The following is an 18,934-nucleotide window of genomic DNA, read 5'->3' on the forward strand; positions in this document are numbered from 1 at the left end:
GAATCGGCCGACTCCGGGACAATCCTGGCCTCCTCAATAGGCTTGACCGCCTCAGCCACCTCCTCCACATCCTCCTCCGCCACCAACATCTCCTCAGCCACCTCCTCCGCCACCAACACCTCCTCCACATCCTCCTCCGCCACCAACACCTCCTCCACATCCTCCTCCGCCACCACCTCAGGCACCTCCTCCTCCTCCACCACCTCCTCCACCACTTGCTCCTCCTCCTCCACAACATACTCCTCCTCCACCACTTGCTCCTCCTCCTCCACAACATACTCCTCCTCCACCACCTCCTCCACCACTTGCTCCTCCTCCTCCACAACATACTCCTCCTCCACCACCTCCTCCTGCACTTGCTCCTCCTCCTCCACAAGCACATCCTCCTCCTCCACCACCTCCGGCACCTCCTCATCAGCCTGTTGCCTCTCCTCAGGCACCTCCTCCTCGGCCTGGGCTGCCTCGGCCTCTTCCCGTGCCTGTCGTGCTCGGGCTCGTGCTGTGTGGTAGAAAACAAACATCATTGTCAATGTAGGGTCATTGGGGCACATGTATTAATCCATAACAAGAGATACATGGAAGGGTGATAATGATCGAAAACGATGCTTGAAAGTTGCTCCTTACTGTTAATGGACTCCAAAATGTGACATTTAAGTTATTATGTGATTGTTATTAATTTGTTAAATCATTACAACCCTTGCATTTATCAATGGTTAACACATATTACATCAGGCACATTGTATGCATCAGAATCAATAATGCTATGTAATTACATATAAAAGGCACATGACTGCATGTTAACCAGGAAGAAGCACACATAACAGTCTATGGACTTTTAAACCCATGGACACCCACTTCACATTCTACAATTTTTATTGTTTATATATGCTATGATGTAAGTGCGAAATTTCATAGCGAAAATACTCACAAACAGCTATTTCCCTCCTAATCTGCTGCAGTAGCTCTGGCTGGCGCCTGCGGAGGTCTGACCAGCGCCTCTCTAATTGCCCGATGCTCCTCCGCACCCGGGTGCGGGCGTAAATACGGCGCCCTGCCGCAGCATAGGCTCGCCGCTTTTGCCCGTTAGTAATAAAGGGCCCTGCACGGCCCAGCCTTGTCTCCATGACGGAGACCAGTGCCCGAAGCTCCGCAGGCGAAAAGGGCTCTGCTCTGCGTGTCTCCGCCATGTTAGCACTGGCATCAATCAACCAATCATGTGCTGTAATTGGTTTATCACAGTTATTTGTGTTAATAACTTTATTGTTCATCTTTACATGAACAGCGTCTCTGCGCCAACACAAATGGCGAAAAAGTCGCATGCCTTAAAAACGTTAGTGCTGATGTATGGCAATGAACAAATGTAATATATATAAAACACAGTGTGTATGCACTTTGCAAATCGAATAACGCATCGCACCGCCAAGCAACGCGTGCTATAGCTTGGCAACGCATAGCTGTACTTCGCATTACTTACTCTATGCATCTATGTGTATGCGTACATTTATGTTTAAAAGACACATACACATACGTGCAGGTATCCTGAGTCCACCATTATACACCAGCGCTGCCTGCCTGCCTGCCTGCCTGCCTGCCTGGCTCCTACTTGAAATGTCTAAACATGTTAATAAATTCAAATATCATATATATATATATATATATGCAAACAAATCATACATCAACACAGAAAAAAGTCAACACCACATAAGAGAATAAATCAATGTACTCACCAGACATCAGTGATAGTATCAACTACAATAATGAAGATATAACAAACACATAAGATCCCTTGCACAAGGTATAATAATGAGCACCTATATTGTACTTCCACCAAAACTAAGCACATATGCTAAATATCGCCTATTTCTTTGCCATTAGGAGGGCAGGCTGGCTAATTGTCGTTTTGTAAGACTGACAACTAACACACTGTACTTATTTGAAGGTGTGATTTTTACTTCAATTGGTGTGTTCTGGTCAACTATATAAAATTTACCTGAAGAATCTTTGCACCACAGAGTCCCGCAGCTGGTATCCCCTCCGGCATTCAGGGGCGCGGGATGGGCGCATGGGCGGATCTTGCGGCTCAGATGGAACCTCCCACTCATCAAAGGGTATCTCACGCCGCACAGCAATGTTATGAAAACATACACACAGGCCCACGATCCTCAACACCATTTCAGGCGCATACTGTAAGTCACCACCAGTGCGGTGGAGCACTCTAAATCGACCCTTTAAAAGGCCAATTGAGCGCTCCACCACTTGCCTGGTGGCAACATGCGCCCGATTGAATGCCTCCTGTGGGCCCGGTGCTGGGGAGCTGTACGGCGTAAGTAGCCAGGGCGTACATGGGTAACCGGAGTCACCCAGAACCCACGCATCACGGCCTTCCAGCTCTTGTAGTCTTTGCCAAATCCCGGTTTGTCGGATAACATGAGAGTCATGGGCACTTCCGGGAAACTTCGAGTTGAAGGCGAGAATTTCCATGGATGGGCCACATACCACCATCACGTTGAGTGAGTGGAACAATTTCCGGTTCCTATAGATCTTCTCACTTCGTGATGGAGGCACAAATGGTACATGGGTGCCATCCACAGCCCCTATCACATTAGGGAAGCCAGCAATTTGATGGAAGGCCTGCTGGCTTCTGCGAAGGGTCTCGGTGGCAAATGTCATGGCCATGAAGTGCCCCTTGCGCCTAAACATGGCCGACGTCACACGCCTCAGGATTCGGCAGAAGGCCGGCTGAGATATTCCAGCAAGTACTGCCACTACTTGTTGGAATGATCCTGAGGCGCAGAAATGCAACACCGCCAGCAGCTGTGTGTGAGGCGGAATTGCTGTCGTGATCCCGTGAAGAGGTTCCAGATCACTCTCAATTAACGAGAGAAGATCCAGAATGACATGTGGTGGTAACCGGTACCTAGTAAGTACCTCATCATCGGGCATACCAAACAGAGTCACCCGTGTGCGATAGATTCTAGCACGTCCTGGCCTCCTTGGGCGACGAGTGGGGAGAGCCGCAAGTGCCCTTAGCCTCCTAGCCATGAAAGCCATCATTGCTTCAGCAACCTATAAATAAATGAACATAAATAATGATGCACCTATGCACATAATGGCCATATCCGACAACAAATAGATTTGTAGGCTTCAATACGTACAATAGATGGCCGCCCCGTGAAATCACGAATATCCATTTGACTCTATAATGATGTAACAATAATATGAACTCAATACACACCGTCCTAAACACACAGATGCTTACAACATCTAACTACTAAACACTACTTGAGTATCATAGGTGTCTGCATTTGTTGCCGACATCATGTACTATGAGACATTTCACCTATTGCTGGGACATGTTGTCCTGCAATAGATGGACACACACAGGTTTAACACCTGTGAGTGAAATAGTGAACATGTGACATGTTGCAATAATGCTACAAAGCCTTTGCTGGCCCAACAATCTGTAGTCAGTGAGGCAATGGTGCATACATTAATACACTTACATTGTTAATGGATAGCATATCTACAAGGACCATGGAAGAGCTTACCTTAGACCCTGACAACTACAGATCTGGAGACAAATGATTCTAGCAGCAATCCACTATTTATAGGCCTCTCACATGTGTTGTCTATAACATTAGTGATGAGTATTGCATGACTTGTGGCCTGGATTTTCGAAGGGATTGGGTTAATTTTACATTTCAATCAAACTCAACAATACCACAGTAGTCATGAACAATCCCAAATAGCATGTATATTGTGCGATACTCACAGGTGTATCAGAAGATTCTATGCAATGTTCGAATTGGTGACCGATATTTAATGTAGAAGTTACGCCAGGTTTTACACAATGGAATTTCCGCAACTATGGGCGTGGCGTATGCGGCGCGAAAAAAACGCGCCGTACGCAGGCGGCCGTTACGCTCGCGCACGGAACGCAGCTGCCGCTGATGTACGCCAAACAGGATACACAAACAGTATATAAAGGTGTATTAGAATGTGACAAAGTTGCTGGTAACATGGCTGGATCGCAATCTGAGGTGGACCAGGAGTTGCAGCAACTGTTTGCCAGGATGGACTCCAGCACCTCCTATGTGCCACTGCACAGGCAGGCAGTGGGTAATGATGAGGCTGCTGGCCCTTCAACAGCAGGGCAACCTGCAGCTGGCCCTTCAACAGCAGGGCAACCTGTAGCTGGCCCTTCATCAGCAGGGCAACCTGCAGCTGGCCCTTCATCAGCAGGGCAACCTGCAGCTGCCTCATATGCAGCCTCAGCAGAATCATTTGGAACACAACCGGGGACTTCACAAGATACTACCATGGCCAGCACTTCAAGTACAGCGACACGTGCCAGTAGGCGTGGGCGTGGCCAGGGGAAAAAGAGGGCAACAGAGGAACCAAGTTCCAGAAATAAGGCATATGAAGCACAGGAGCTTGCCATCCTGGTTCCGCGAGCACGTGATTGGATTGAGTGTCCACCGGAGAGGCTGACACACACACGCAGATGGAAGATTTGGGAAGACATAACTGCAGAGATTAATGAAGTGGCGCCACAAGTTCGTGAGACGGAGCACGTCAAGAAGAGGCAAGTTGTTTTGTGTTACATGTGCCCAGTAATAGACAAGTAATGTTTGAATTCATGCTTAGATGGATTGGGCAAATGGCCGGTGAGGTTGGTACGATTTTGTAAGGGTTGATATCATAGTTGAATGTAATGTTATGTTTTTGACATTAAGCACATGTCGTAATATGTAGCACATAGCAATGGCTGCAACAGCAAACATCTGGAGTGACATGTATTAATATGTCAACTGACATTGCAGGTGGCACGACTTCAAAACCAACCTGAAGAGGAAGATGACCAAGCGGTGGGAAAACAGCCAGAGATCTGGGGCCGGGCCCATGCCATCAGGGCTACAGTTCACCCCCCTGGAGTTGATGGCCGAGTGCTGTGTTGCAGTTGAGGAGGTCAGGGGGGTGAGCACCATGGATAGCGAGGCCCCAGCTGAAGTGTTTGCGTCTTTTGTGGAAGGTAAATATTTGTCATGCCATAAGCTTGTGGAAGTAATTATCTTAGAATGTGTCCTAATTGTGTTTATCATTTTCAACAGACACCCCACCGTTTGGTGAAGAATCTTCTCAGGAGGTGGAGGAGTCCGTGCCACCTGGCCCCAGTGGTAGGCCTGTGCAGCAGCAGGCATCGGTCCAAGCCGATTATGCCAGCTTGGCCCAGATGCTTGGAGACATTAACCAGCAGGGAGAGTTGGCATCAGAACGGATGCGTAGGACAGAGGAGATCATGGCGAGCTTGGTCAGCACCCAGCAGTCCATCGCTGTGAGTATGCAGGCCATGGCTGAGGCGCATCAGGCCATGGCTGCAAGTGTTCAGGTGCTGGCCGAGCAAGCCACGCGTCAAAATGATCTCCTCCTCCACCATAATGAGCTTATGGTGGAGCTAGTTGACAGCAATAGGGTCCTAATGTCATCCGTTTCTGGTGCATTACCACCAGCAACACTCCCTGCTGGCAGGAGGGGTAGACCATCCACCCCCTCACCAGCATCTGCTCCACCTGGGCCAGCATCTGTCCGTGGCCGAAGAGCTGCTGCACAGGCCAAGGAGCCTACCAAGGGCAAACGTGGCCGCAAATGAACTTGTGGCTGCATTAATCTCCACCGTTATGTGGTCCCAACTCTTTCATTGTGCTGTGTGTGTCAGCTTCTTGTGTCCAATCACGTGCTGAGGGTAACCAGATTAGCCCTTGCTTCATATGTCATTTTTGGTTCCCCTGTTGCCCTCTTTTGCCTGCCATTACTGTCTGCTGTACTTGAAGTGATGTTGCTAAGTCCCTTTGTGTTCCAAATGATTCTGCTGTGGTTATGAATGTGTGCAATTAGATTTATTTTCTATAATAATTTATTTATGTACATTCCTGCCATGCTTTTTGGTATTTTTTTTTTGTTTTTTATTGCTTCACAGTGTCAGTGTCTGTGAAATGTATTGAAATAAATTTATTTATTTCACCAAAATTGTGTGGTTTAATTAGTACATGTAGAATACACATGTGTATTGATAGTATTAATATTCAGTGATGTCCATTCTTAGCAGTTTCAAAGTGTGTGACAAGTACAGCATATGTGTGTGTTTAGTAAAGGTTCCTTGAAGCAGCAATGGTTTCAATAAAAGCACTGACAAGCGTGCCATTAGTGAGTAATGAGTAAAGGAGTCGATTGTATTGGGTTCAGCTGTTAATGCTTGTAGTCATTAGGCGTTCCGTTCGCCTACCGCAGGACCGAGTGGTTTCCGCAAAGCAATACTTGCTTATGGACACCGCGCATTTCTATCGGTTTTGTTCGCGTGCATTCGGTGTGCTATCCGAATGCACGCCCCCCAACATAAGTGTACTCCCCCGTGTCCGCCCATGTTTCCACCCAGTTTTGCCCACTTTGAAACTACGCCCATGTGTCATTCCGCATGACGCCCATAATACGCCCATATTTACCGAGTGATTGCGGTGCACAGTTTTGTACGGGATTAGCACGAACAGGTACGGAGTCAAGGCTTGGCACATGCGCCTTGCGTTCCCCACGCATGCGCAGACGCCGTAAATACGCTATCCGAAAGAATTCGGAAAAGTACGCATCAATCAGAATAAGGGCCTCTATCTGTAACAATTGCAAAAAAAATTATATTACGTAATTGGACCACCTCAGATATTCGAAGGCACCACATGGTACCTGCTTAGGTCACTATCCAGTGGTTAGTGCGCATCAAGTCCTGGAAATGGTGGGGTGGGGGGGGGGGGGGGTTGTTATAGTTTTAAAGTTTGTAGAGATATATGTGAGTGAATTGTCTCTGTTAAGATGGATATACAGTATACATCACACAGAATATCTAGTGAAAGTGGTAACAATTTGTCAAGATTTGTTTACTCTCTCAGATACTCTTTGCTCGGATCAGTGTAAAGGAAAAACAAGCCATGCGGAGGAGGATTGATGTGATGTGTTTAATGCAAAAGTTTGTGAAATAATTGGAATACCTATCACAATCAGTTATGTTGGTACTTGTGTATTATCTGGGCGCAGGATTTTTTCATTGGGTCGGAAAAATCTGGTCGATCATATCGCATGCAACCAAATCGCATGCGATGCGATGGACCCAATTTTTACATTGGATCCAATGTTAAATGGTCCCTGAGACCAGATTTTACATTGGGTCCAATGTTAAATGCCCCCCAGACCCCATTTTTAATTGTATGAGCACTCTCATGGTTAATTATGTGAAATGCCCCAACATTGTTAATGCCACGCTGCGATCAACGCCAACCCAAAGCGTGGCGAGCGCAGCGTGCCCGCATGGGGCGGCGGTGCGCGTCCTCCGACCTTTTCATACCCCCACTATCCACGTTCGCATGGGGTTCGCTGTGCTCGCCACACTTCAGGCTCGTATGTTGCGTCCGCTCACCATGGTTCGGGCTAGTTTGCTCGCTGCGCTCGCCACATTATATAGAATCAACTCCATGCGAACGTGGATAGTGGGGGTACGAAAAGGTTGGAGGACATGTACCGCCACCCCTCGCATACCACCGCCCCTGGCGGGCTTGCTGCGCTCGCCACGCTTCGGGTTGTCGTTGATCGCGGCGTGGCGTTAACAATGGGGGGGGGGGCATTTCACATAATTAACCATTAGGGTGCTTATCCAATTAAAAATGGGGTCTGGGGGGCATTTAACATTGGACCCAATGTAAAATCGGGTCTCAGGGACCATTTAACATTGGATCCATGATGTGTGGCACAATGTGTAATGGGCCTTATGTGTAATTGGCATTACGGCGTGTGGCTTTATGTGTAACGGGTATTATGGAGTTTGCTAAAATGTGTAATGGGCATTACTGTGTATGGTCTAAAGTGTAATACCACACCCTTTTTGTGATTCCACGCCTCCTTCCCATGAGGCCACGTCCCCTTTTGATGCGCAGCTACGGCGCGCAAAGGTCCCCCTGCTATTATGTCTGGATCTATGATAAGGACCCTATATGAAGAAATAAAACTGATAATAGCATATTTAATAAGTAATCCAAGAACATTCTTCCCCCTCCCCTTCTCTCAAGGACAGCATACAGTGCATACATTATTCAATTCTACATTTTCTTTGAGCCCTTTTGGAACTAGCGTGCCCATGTCACGCCTGGGGTCTGAGAAAGACTGACGACCTCAGGCTTAGGCTCTGACCGATATATAAATTGGGGAGGCTTTAGCAGACCTTGGTACATGCAAAAGCACCGTAGTGCACCCAAGGGAAGAAACAGGCAAATGTAAAAGTACAACAAAAGTTACGTGGAGTTGAGCGACCATATTACCAGTGATTGGAGTGTGCACCATATTGGTCGCTGGTCGGAGGAGCTTGCTCCTCTGACCAGCAACTTCCCCTGCCTTTTCTCCCAGCAGTGTGTCATTTTCATCTGCGAATATCTCTGGTCCAACAGGCAAACGTAAAAGTACAACCAGTTTTATTATGGCAGATGGAAAAAGAAGGTTGTACTTGGCAACTGATGAAATATTAACGTATGCAATTGGTAAATTGGTAACAGTAATAATGGAGGCAAGTTGACAGTTGTAGTGCAGAGCACTGAGGAAGTCCAATAACCTCAGAGAGGCAATACGTTACGTGGAGTTGCAGATTAGAATGCAGAACGATGATGGAACATTGACAGGACTGTGGAACAATGACAGAACATCAACAGGACTGCAGAACAATGATGGAACATCGACTAGACTGTGGAACGATGACGGAACATCAACTGCAATGTGGAACGATGATGGAACATCGACTAGACTGTGGAACGATGACGGAACATCGACTGGAATGCGGAACGATGATGGAACATTGACTAGACTGTGAAAGGATGATGGAACATCGACTAGACTGTTGAACAATGACAGAACATCGACTAGACTGTGGAACGATGACGGAACATTGACAGAAGCTAGGCTGGAGACTGCTGAGGTGAATAGTCCTTGCTGGACTCAGGAACACAAGAGCTGGAATATCTGGAACTTGAACACACACACAGCAGCAGCAAAGACACAACTGAATCACAGGTGACAATTAAAGCACTACCAATGTGTCTTGGATCTCTCCCTGCATACATATACCCACTGAGAAGCTGGGATTGGCTGGGCAATTATGACAGGGAACCTGACTACACATGATTGGCAGCAGAACGTCTCACACAGAGCTAGGACTACCACAGGTGCTTATTACTAGCAAGCATAGTCTCTCTAGAGGTGCGTACACACAGGCTATAATTGCTGGCAATATGGTTGCTGAAGCTGTGTACACACGGGGGCGATAGGGGCTGAAATCGCTGGCATATTATCAGTGATTGGAGTGTGCACCAGCGATAAATCGCCGGGTGCACGCTCCCGTTTTGAGCCCCTGAATGGTCGCTGGTCGGAGGAGCATGCTCCTCCGACCAGTGACATCCCCTGCCTCTTCACCCAGCAGTGTTTAAATTTTCATCTGTGACCATCTCTGGTTGCAGATAAAAACGGGACACGGGGCAATATGATTGCTGAGCAATATGATTGCTGAGCAATATATTGCTAGCAATATATTGCCAGCGATCATATTGCCCCGTGTGTACGCACCTTTAGTGACTATATTGCCAGCGATTGGAGTGTCCCCCGGCGATAAATCGCCAGGTGCACGCTCCCGTTTTTAGCCCCCTTATGATAGCTGGTCGCGGGATCTTGCTTCTGCGACCAGCTGATTCCATCTGCGGCTCCCCTGGCAGAGGTTCCCTTTCTAGTCGCTGATGGAAAGGAGACACTGAGCAATATATTGCTGAGCAATATATTGCTCAGCAATATATCGCCCCCATGTGTACACAGCATCAGAAGCGTGATTGCAATCTAATTGCAGCTAGCTGGAATAAACAGAAGTAAATAGCAAAATGAAAGGCCAGATGCACAGGATTCAGACAGGATTCAGACAGGATTGTGACAGCCCATGGCGTAAATTCAATAGGCCTCTCGTCTGCATAGGAGATTATGCCGATTGCCACCTCTTTCGATGGATTTCATTGATTCAATAGCCTGGATTCTCACTTTTTCTAAGTTTCCAATGGGACATTGGCCCTTATTCAGATCTGATTGTAGTACAAATTTGTTCTCAAAATGAGCAAAACCATGTACACTGCAGGTGGGGCAGATGTAACGTGCAGAGAGAGTTACATTTGGGTGGGGTGTGTTGAAACTGAAATCTAAATTGCAGGGTAAAAATAACGCAGCCAGTATTTACACAGAAACAAAATACCTCACACAAATTTAACTCTCTCTGCACATGTTACATCTGCCTCACCTGCAGTGCACATCATGTCTGATGAGAGACTATGCGAACATATTTCTTTTATAATATTTCGTCTGTGGTATAAAAACATAGTATTAAGTGATCTCGTGGTTCTCCCAACATATTGGGCTCCACAGTAGCATGAGACCAGATAAATTACATATGTACTTAGACAATTTAATGTGGCAATAATCTTGTACCCTGTACCTAGAGAAGAGGAAATAAATGTGTAGCACCCCAGTGGGTTGCTAATCACTATAAACTGACATTGTGAGTATCTGTCTAAGGTATGGACCACTGAGAGTTAATTGAGTGCAGGCCCCTTTAATGCTCCCAGCAGGGGCGGGATCAACACAGAAAGATGACTGACATCTTTGAAGAAAAGGGAGCTGGATTGGCTAACAGAGTGTGGGGTCAAGAGGTGAAGCAGGAAGAAGCATGTAGGAGAGAGAGAGAATCAGCAGCATGGTGTGTGAGCTGGATGGAACTGAAGTGTGAGAGAGAGCCCATGTGAGATACTGGAAGGATCACAGAAGCCATGACTGGCGATGCATGTGGGGTCAGTGTTGAGACATCCCCAGACAGAGTGCTTATAGCAGTGTCAATGCAGCCATCTACAGCCCTAAAGAAGCATGGAAAGCAGTTCAAAAGAAACCCCTGTCACAGCGTGTGCCTAACTGCTGGTGCAGATTGGGAAGTCCTGTTCAGAGAGAGGAATCCTGCAGCCAGACACAGTTTTGTGTGGTAGAGTACTATCTATTGTACAATAGATGTCTGTGATCCCTGATCAAGCCATATAAAGGGAGTGTTTGGGCCAGCTACCAACCTATCTCCAACTAGAAGAATACTTGCACACGTTTGTGGAGGGGAGATTGCCATTCAGAGAGAAAAGTGTGTGATTATTGCCAAAGATTCTAACTGCCATTGTGTTTATATCTACACGTGACCTTAAACTTTGGATGCATATATACTGTATATATATTCTTCAGCCACTTTCTCACATTGGTGAGAGCTGTTATTGCAAAGCATCCGCAATTGGTAGGAACTATCATTGCCTACATCCTTATGCGTTTCTCACGAGCCCTGCGAGGGGACGCATATTACTTCACATGTAATCCGCGGCCCCTCGCCACGCTTCAGGCTCGGTGGCTCGCTGCACTCGACACACTATATAAAATCAACTCCACGCCGACGTGGATAGTGGGGGTATGAATAGGTAGGAGGACGCATACCGCCGCCGCTCACCACGCTTCGGGTTGGCGTTGATAGTGGGGTGGCGTTAACAATGGGGGGCATTTAGCCATCAGGGTGGGTATACAATTAAAAATGGGGTCTGGGGGGCCATTTCACATATGAAACAGGTATCTGGGTGCCTTTACATATAAAAATGGCATCAAATCGCGTCGCATCGCATCGCATGCAATATGATTGTATGCGATGCGATACAATGCGATTTTGCTTAGTGGGTTATTCTGCGTAGGGAAATTGCATTTTTATTGTCATGCGATGTGCGATGCGATTTTTTATGTAATTTATTTACTGCTCTGTGTGCCCCCAAGTAATCGCATCGCACCTGCCGCTAAATCGCATGCGATCACATGCGATCGCATGCGATTTTATAGGGTGTGCAATGCCATTACATTAGGTATACAATAATATGATTGTATGTCCTAAAAATAGCTTTTACACCCCCACCCCCCCACTATCCACGCCACCCCGAAGCGTGGCGAGCGGCAGCGGAACGCGTCCTCCGATCTTTTCATACCCCCAATATCCACGTCGGCGTGGAGTTGATTTTATATAGCGCGGCGAGCGGAGCGAGCTACCGAGCCCGAAGCGTGGCGAGGGGACGCGGAATACATGTAAAGTAATCCGCGACCCCTCACGGGGCTCGCTACGTTCACCGCGCTTCGGGCTCGGTGGCTCGCTGTGCTCGCCATACTATATAAAATCAACTCCACGCTGACGTGGATAGAGGGGTCAGAGGACGCATTCCGCCACCCCTAGCGGGGATCGCTGCGCTCGCCACGCTTCGGGGTGGCGTGGATATTGGGGGGTGCATAAGAGCTATTTTTAGGACATACAATCATATTATTGTATACCTAATGTAATGGCATCGCACACCCTATAAAATTGCATGCGATCACATGCGATTTTGCGAGAGTTGCGATCCGATGCGATCCCCCAGGGCTAAAAGAGCAGTCAATAAATGACATAGGAAAATCACATTGCATCGCATGCCCCTTAAAATGGCCCTTACGATGCGATGCGATTTTCCTAAGTTAGCGTACGTATGCTAATTGGGCGCCCAACTAACATATAAGTACCGTTGATTGAGTCCACACTACTTTACTTAAGCTGTTATGTGTATTGAACTGTGGTGCTCTTTACCTGTACTCTATTTTTGTTATTTATTCAATGTAATACTAAGTTTTGTCTCCCTGTACTGTTCCTTTGTGCGGTGCTGCGAAACACTTGTGGTGCCTTATAAATACAATTATAATAATAGTATTTCATCATTTACATAATACAGTTAAAATCACACTACTGTAGGACTTAAGGGGCATACACATGGGTGATTTCAGCTCCATTTCTAAGCGATCTGACTAGAAATGGAGCACGGATTGCTCCATGTGTATACCTTACAGCGATGGTGATGTGTGGTACCACATGCCGCTATCTCCTGCAGGGAAATACAGTGCCTGCATTGTCTTTCCTGCTAGATTGCTGGGTTTTGCCTATAAACAATAGACAAAACCCTGCTCAGCACGATTGCTCAGCACACATCATCTCAGAGTGCTTTGCTTGTGCTGACTGATCCTGCTTAGCCCGTCGCACAGCACGGTGGCAGCAGTCACCCTGTGTGTATGGGGCTTTACAGTCTTGCAAAAAGAATATTATCTGATATCACATGCTACAATTACCTCCAGGGTTCACTACATTTTTAGCGATATCTCCACTGGAGAAAATATTCTAAGAATTCGATATTTTTTATGGGAAATTATTAAATTGTGTCTAATTACAAGGAATGTGTCAACATCACAGAACAGTATCAAAGAAGTTTTTTTTTTTTTTTTTCTGGTTGAGGAAAAATCTGTACATTCCACTACTAGATCTGAACTAATCTCTTTGTTTTTCTAGTTCTTCACTTTGAGAGTTGCCTGAACTTTCTTACCAGAAATGTAAGTTTAGCAGAATGCCAATAATGAAAGAACAGGTTCGTAGCAGTTGATATACAGTAATGAATAGTCTAAATAGTGTCTTATCTAATTAAACAAATAAAACATTGTTAAGAAACAATATTTAAAAATCATACCAAAATGCAATGTATTCTAAAGGGGCCTACACATGGGGCAACTGCTAGAACACACAGATTGCTCAGCACACAGCACTCAACAGTGATATGTCAGTGCTGTGTGCTGAGCGATCTGTCAGGGCCAGTGTTCTATGGGGAAAACACTGTCCCTGACCGGCGATCTACTTAAACTTGATTCCCTGGATATTAATTCCATTTAAATAGGATATAATAAGCAGATGGTAATTACAGTATATATTGTTCCAACATATTCAGGCTGATATTAATTATTGAGAACTCTCCACAGTGTCATGTTACTAACCTGTCAATCACAGTCTTGACTTGATTTGTCCCTCTGAGCTCTTTGTGATTATTATTATTATAATTATTATTATTTACATTTTATTTATAAGCTGAGATAAAGGGAAGCAAATGAGCTGTTCTGTCAGGGGTGGGTTGAAACTGGAAGAGATGAACAATTATGAATGAGAAGAGATGTTGATATAGACCAGTGGTCAGGAAGCAGGGGTAAATTACCCCAAATAGGGTAAAATGAAATTTCTGCATCAGGCCCTTGTGTATAACACGCTTTGTGCTTGATTCCCCAGGCCCAGCCTCTTCAGTACAGTCGACTAGTTGCTGAGTCATCTCGACAGCACGCAGTCTGTACTGCCCACTATGGTGCCGAGTTTCTTTGCCTGGTTATAGGCTCCTGTCAAGGTATACCCATCTCTAGTCTAGGGTAAAAAAAATTGCACAGACTGTCACTATATCATCTTGAAATACTGACACTAATAGTTGCCCGGACATCACATTATCAATGGCTATACCACAAATTTTGTACCACACACAGCCATGAATGTTAATCATCATCATCACTGGCTGCCAGGCTGTGTAGTGTACTAGCAGGCTATATCATAAATGTCTGGAGGTACAGTGTGTATTACAATTACAGTATATGATTTCCTTCCTTTCAAATCAATGGGGTTACATTGGCGTATCTATATATTTTGGGGTAATAGATAAAAAAAGTTCCCTAACCCCTGATATAGACAGTGGCTGAGTAGAAGAGTAATTGAAGTGCCAGAGAAAAGGGCTACGAAAACAGGAGGGAAGAGGTCCCTGCTCCAAGGAGCTTACAATCTAGAGGGAGGGGAGAAAGACAGGTGACATGAGGTGCAGAGAAGGAAGCCTGACTGCAGGAAGTGGCATTGCAGGGATGGACAAATCATAGGGCAACAGTATTCCTTGACTAACAGGTAGGATTTCAGTGTCCATTGAAATCTTTGCAAGTCGGGTGGTCAATATTGGGATCGGTAGGATCCCATGATTTGGTCCCAAAATTGCAGAGATTTCAATCCCAGGATTTCGGGATTAGACTGCACATGCGCAGAGTGCTCAGACATCCAGGAGGAGATGGCAGAGAGGCATATGGATACACGAGAGTTGACAGAGGAAGAGAGGTCTAGAGCAGTAGTAGTGGTGTAAGCATTTTAGATAATAACTTCCATGGGTTGTGTATTCCACCCTCACAAGGTATCAGATGAGGCAGCAATCTTGGGTGCACTGGTGAAATAGGAGCTTACCCCGTAGAAGAAAGCACACATAATGGGGTGATTGCAGCATAGAGTAGGATGTAAGGAGCACAAGATAGGAAGGCTGGAGGGAGAGGATTGTATGGATTGCAGAGCTACTGTGGGGAGGCGGAAGGAGATTTATTGTCAGATGGCCTCAATTTTGGAGGGATACAAAGTCAGTGGCAGTAAGGAAGGATGGGAGGGGGTGGAGAAAGAGAGTGTTGAAAGTATGAAAGAGGCAATAGGGCCTGGGGGGACTGAGAAGAGATGAGGGATTGGAAAAATTATTGCTTGGTGAGTGCTTCTGATATCAGTGGCGTAACTTGGGGTCCGCAGCCCCAGCGATAGCGGGGGGGAGCAGGCTCCATCGGGGCGCTGGTTAAATGGTTGGCTTGTACACAGCATTGTACAATCGCCCCCTGGGATCCCGGAATACACAGCAGCGCTGCGCGCAAGGTGGAAGGACAGCGGGCATGGTGGAAGGGGGAGCGCTCTCTGACTGTCCGTGTGAGGACGCAGTGACAGGTTCACTGAGCGTCCTCAAACAGACAGCCGAACTCGCCAGAGAGCATTCCCCCTTCCACCATGCCCGCTGCCTTTCCAGCTTGCATGCAGCGCTGCTGTGTATTCCAGGATCCCAGGCGGCTGTACAGTTTTTCTGCCTGCCTCGCCGTTCCTGGCCACAGCGATCAGATAGGCTGTCTGATCACTGTGGCCAGGAACAGCGTGGCAGGTGGAAAACTCGGTAAGGACCTCGCAGGATGCGGTAAGAAGGAGGGGAGAGGGGGAGAGAGATCGCGCTCACCTCCGCTAGCTATTAGCTGGGGAATGTGTGACTGTGACAAATGTCAGTGTCCAGCTTCCCCTGATCCCCACTCCCCAGGCGGCGTTGCTTACTCCGCTCGATCCCCGGTGGCTGCTGGAATTTAAAAAAAATTAATGAGGGGGGGAGGGGGGGGGGCGCCAGAATTTATTTGGCAGGGGGGAGCAAAATTGCTAGTTACGCCACTGATGCCTATCCTAGTCTTGTTACAGTGATTTCTACAGACATGTGACATACATGTATTAGGTATACCATTCATGTGAACATAACCTCTCTATCACAGTTTACTTTACAGTTTACCTTAATAGTAAGCATAGTTTACATTACATGAGGCATATGTAGCATGTAAATTCACAAGCGGTTGTGGAAATACTCTGCAGGATGCACAGTTGTTGCAGGGCCCAAGATGAGGGAAGAGAGGGTTTCATGAGGATAGAACCACATCACCAGACCCTTACAAATTTTGCTATAGGCCCAGTTGAACAACTGATCTACATCCCTTGAAATAATGGAGGAAATAAAAATCTGTCTGTGACAACATAAAATAGTAAAACATACAAGCAGGAGAGGGTCCAAGGACAATTCAAGGTCCAGAAAAGTGTCTATAATGAGGCAACCTCATACAGTGGCCTTATTTCCAGTAGGTAGGAAAGTGCAGGAGAGTCATAAAAAATTGCAATTTTCTTGATTTAAATATGCGAACATACAAATTATTGGTTTTTATCTAGCTTGAAGAATGCTTTAAATAAAGGATGACAATCAGTCATTTAATATGATGCCTTTGGGAGAAGAATATATATATGGCACGTTAAAAAAATATATATTAATGATAACATAGCAATGATAATAAAATAACCAGAGCCATGACAGGTGTAGAGACTGTTTGTATTCAGTACTGGACCAACAACCAAGGTTTCCACACAGCTGCTCCCTTTCTTGCCTACCATTGTCCTGGGTCTACTAGAAGCTCATGAAAAAACAGTATATTTGTGTGTTATGATCCCTAGTTGTGGTCAGGAGGCTGGCAGTCAAAATACAGATGGCAGAATCCCAACTTGTGTTGACTGGCTCTGGAATTCCAACATCCCTGGAGTTGCTACCAATGCAATCCTGACTGTCCCATCATAGGTATTGCTGGGGGTGGGTTAGTGTCAGGCACAGGGGAAGGGAGAGTTAGGCTACAGTTGGTGGGAGGATTAGGAAGCGGGATAGGAAGGTTAGGGTTAACCTGTGTAGGGAGTAGGGGTAAGGCTGCAGAAAAGGAGGGTTAGGTGTGGGAGGGGGGCAAGGAGAAGGTACGTATTCTTAACGGACCCCTTTTAGTATTCTCTCCATTGGGATTCTGCTGTCAGTTTTTGGACTGCTGGCATTCCGTCCACCAGTCATCTGTATGCATTCCTTAAGAATGTAGCTCACACGAGCAGGGCAATCTTCCCACATGTGCTTTTCCTTCTCTTACTTGAACCAACTTTGTTGGCACCAAATCCTGTGGATTTTACCACACTGATACTTATTTCAGTGTTGTCTGCTGATGCCTCCAAACTTTCAAGCGTTTCCTGAAACCTCCCCTCTTCGGGCAAGCCTATCATATTTAAGTTCCACACGCATAACCCTCTGAGGCCATTATGTATCTTATAGCTTACCTGGACTTGCATCTTTGTGGGACTGCTATGCTATTACTGGTGCTTGTCCTTGTTATGGATTATGTATATCATTTTTTTATGTTCATTTTATTCCTCAAAATTTTCAACACAGTGATGGGATATAGTGGTGTCTAGATGGGGTAGAGGCTTTAAAATTACAGAGAACATTGGGGCAGATGCATTAAGCCTGGTAAAGAGATAAAGTTGTGATTGAATGTTGATGGTGTGATGATGTGGAAGGTGATAATGCACCAGCCAATCATCTGTATTTAAAAAATGCTTCATTATACAGTAAAAGCAACTGTACATAAATTAATAAATGTACCCTGTACTTGTCCTCTATTGTTTTCAACTGTTTATTAATTTATGTGCTCTCTAAAACCACTTTCACACTGCCTAAACGTTTTAAAAAATTGTATTTTAAAACGGTATTTAAAACGGTATTTAAAACGGGTCTGAGCCTTGACATTGCACTAGATTACCGTTTTAAATACCATTTAAATACCATTCACATCAACCAGTTTCCCCTCAACACGTTTCAAGGCAGAATGCAGAGGACATATCGGAAGGTGTTACTGCCATAGGCGAATCTAAGGGGTGGTCCGGGGGTGCACAGAACCACCCATTAGATTGCCTGGTGCCTGCAGCTTTAAATATTATTTATGACCAGATTATCATTTCACTGCCCGCAGGACCCGGGACGGGAGGGCTGCGCGCATGCCCAACTTCACGCAGCTCCTCCCATGGTCCTTTGCGGAGCTTGCGCCGCCGCCACGTGACCTCCTCCTCCATCCGTCTCACAGTGTGACGCGGTGTCCTCCCTCTCCTGCATGTGCTGTGCTGCTGCGGCGGGTGCTAGCTGGCGCGCACGGTGTGGTTGTGTGGCGCAGCATCACAGCCAGCAGCCAGCAGCCAGCACATGGGGGTCGCCTGAGTGACTGCCAGTGCTTAGTGGCTTCTATCTAGACTGATCCCCGGCCGGCTCCTGGTCCTGGGCACCTGACCTCGAGGCTCCACTCACTCTGGCACTAGTGCAGTGGGCGCTGGTAAGACAAATTTTTCTGTGTAAAATCATGCCCATCACCAATGTCTTTAATAAAAATAAAAAAGACTGTAATCTTTCTCAGTGCCCTGCCCAGTGGCACTGGGCAGGGCATTGGGAAAGATTACAGCTATTTAAAAAAAAAATAAAAGCCATTGCTGGGCTATTGGGCTGGGTGGCCTGGCACTGGGCAGGGGCCGTGCCCA

At 46.4% G+C, this 18,934-nt stretch overlaps 1 protein-coding gene and 1 long non-coding RNA gene across 2 annotated transcripts in view; one reads left to right on the plus strand and one right to left on the minus strand.

Moving 5' to 3' along the window:
• The window catches only part of CLDN19 (claudin 19), a 71,706-nt gene that overhangs the window by 47,416 nt on the left and 5,356 nt on the right, over positions 1-18,934 (minus strand). The window lies entirely within an intron of this gene.
• The window catches only part of LOC146042660 (uncharacterized), a 67,411-nt gene continuing 59,278 nt past the window's right edge, over positions 10,802-18,934 (plus strand). The window contains exon 1 of the long non-coding RNA XR_014463965.1: positions 10,802-10,907. This is a non-coding gene — a long non-coding RNA (uncharacterized LOC146042660). The remainder of the gene's footprint in view (positions 10,908-18,934) is intronic.

The sequence above is a fragment of the Crinia signifera genome, chromosome 19, assembly GCF_055691185.1.
Source record: "Crinia signifera chromosome 19, ASM5569118v1, whole genome shotgun sequence".
Taxonomy (NCBI): Eukaryota; Metazoa; Chordata; class Amphibia; order Anura; family Myobatrachidae; genus Crinia; species Crinia signifera.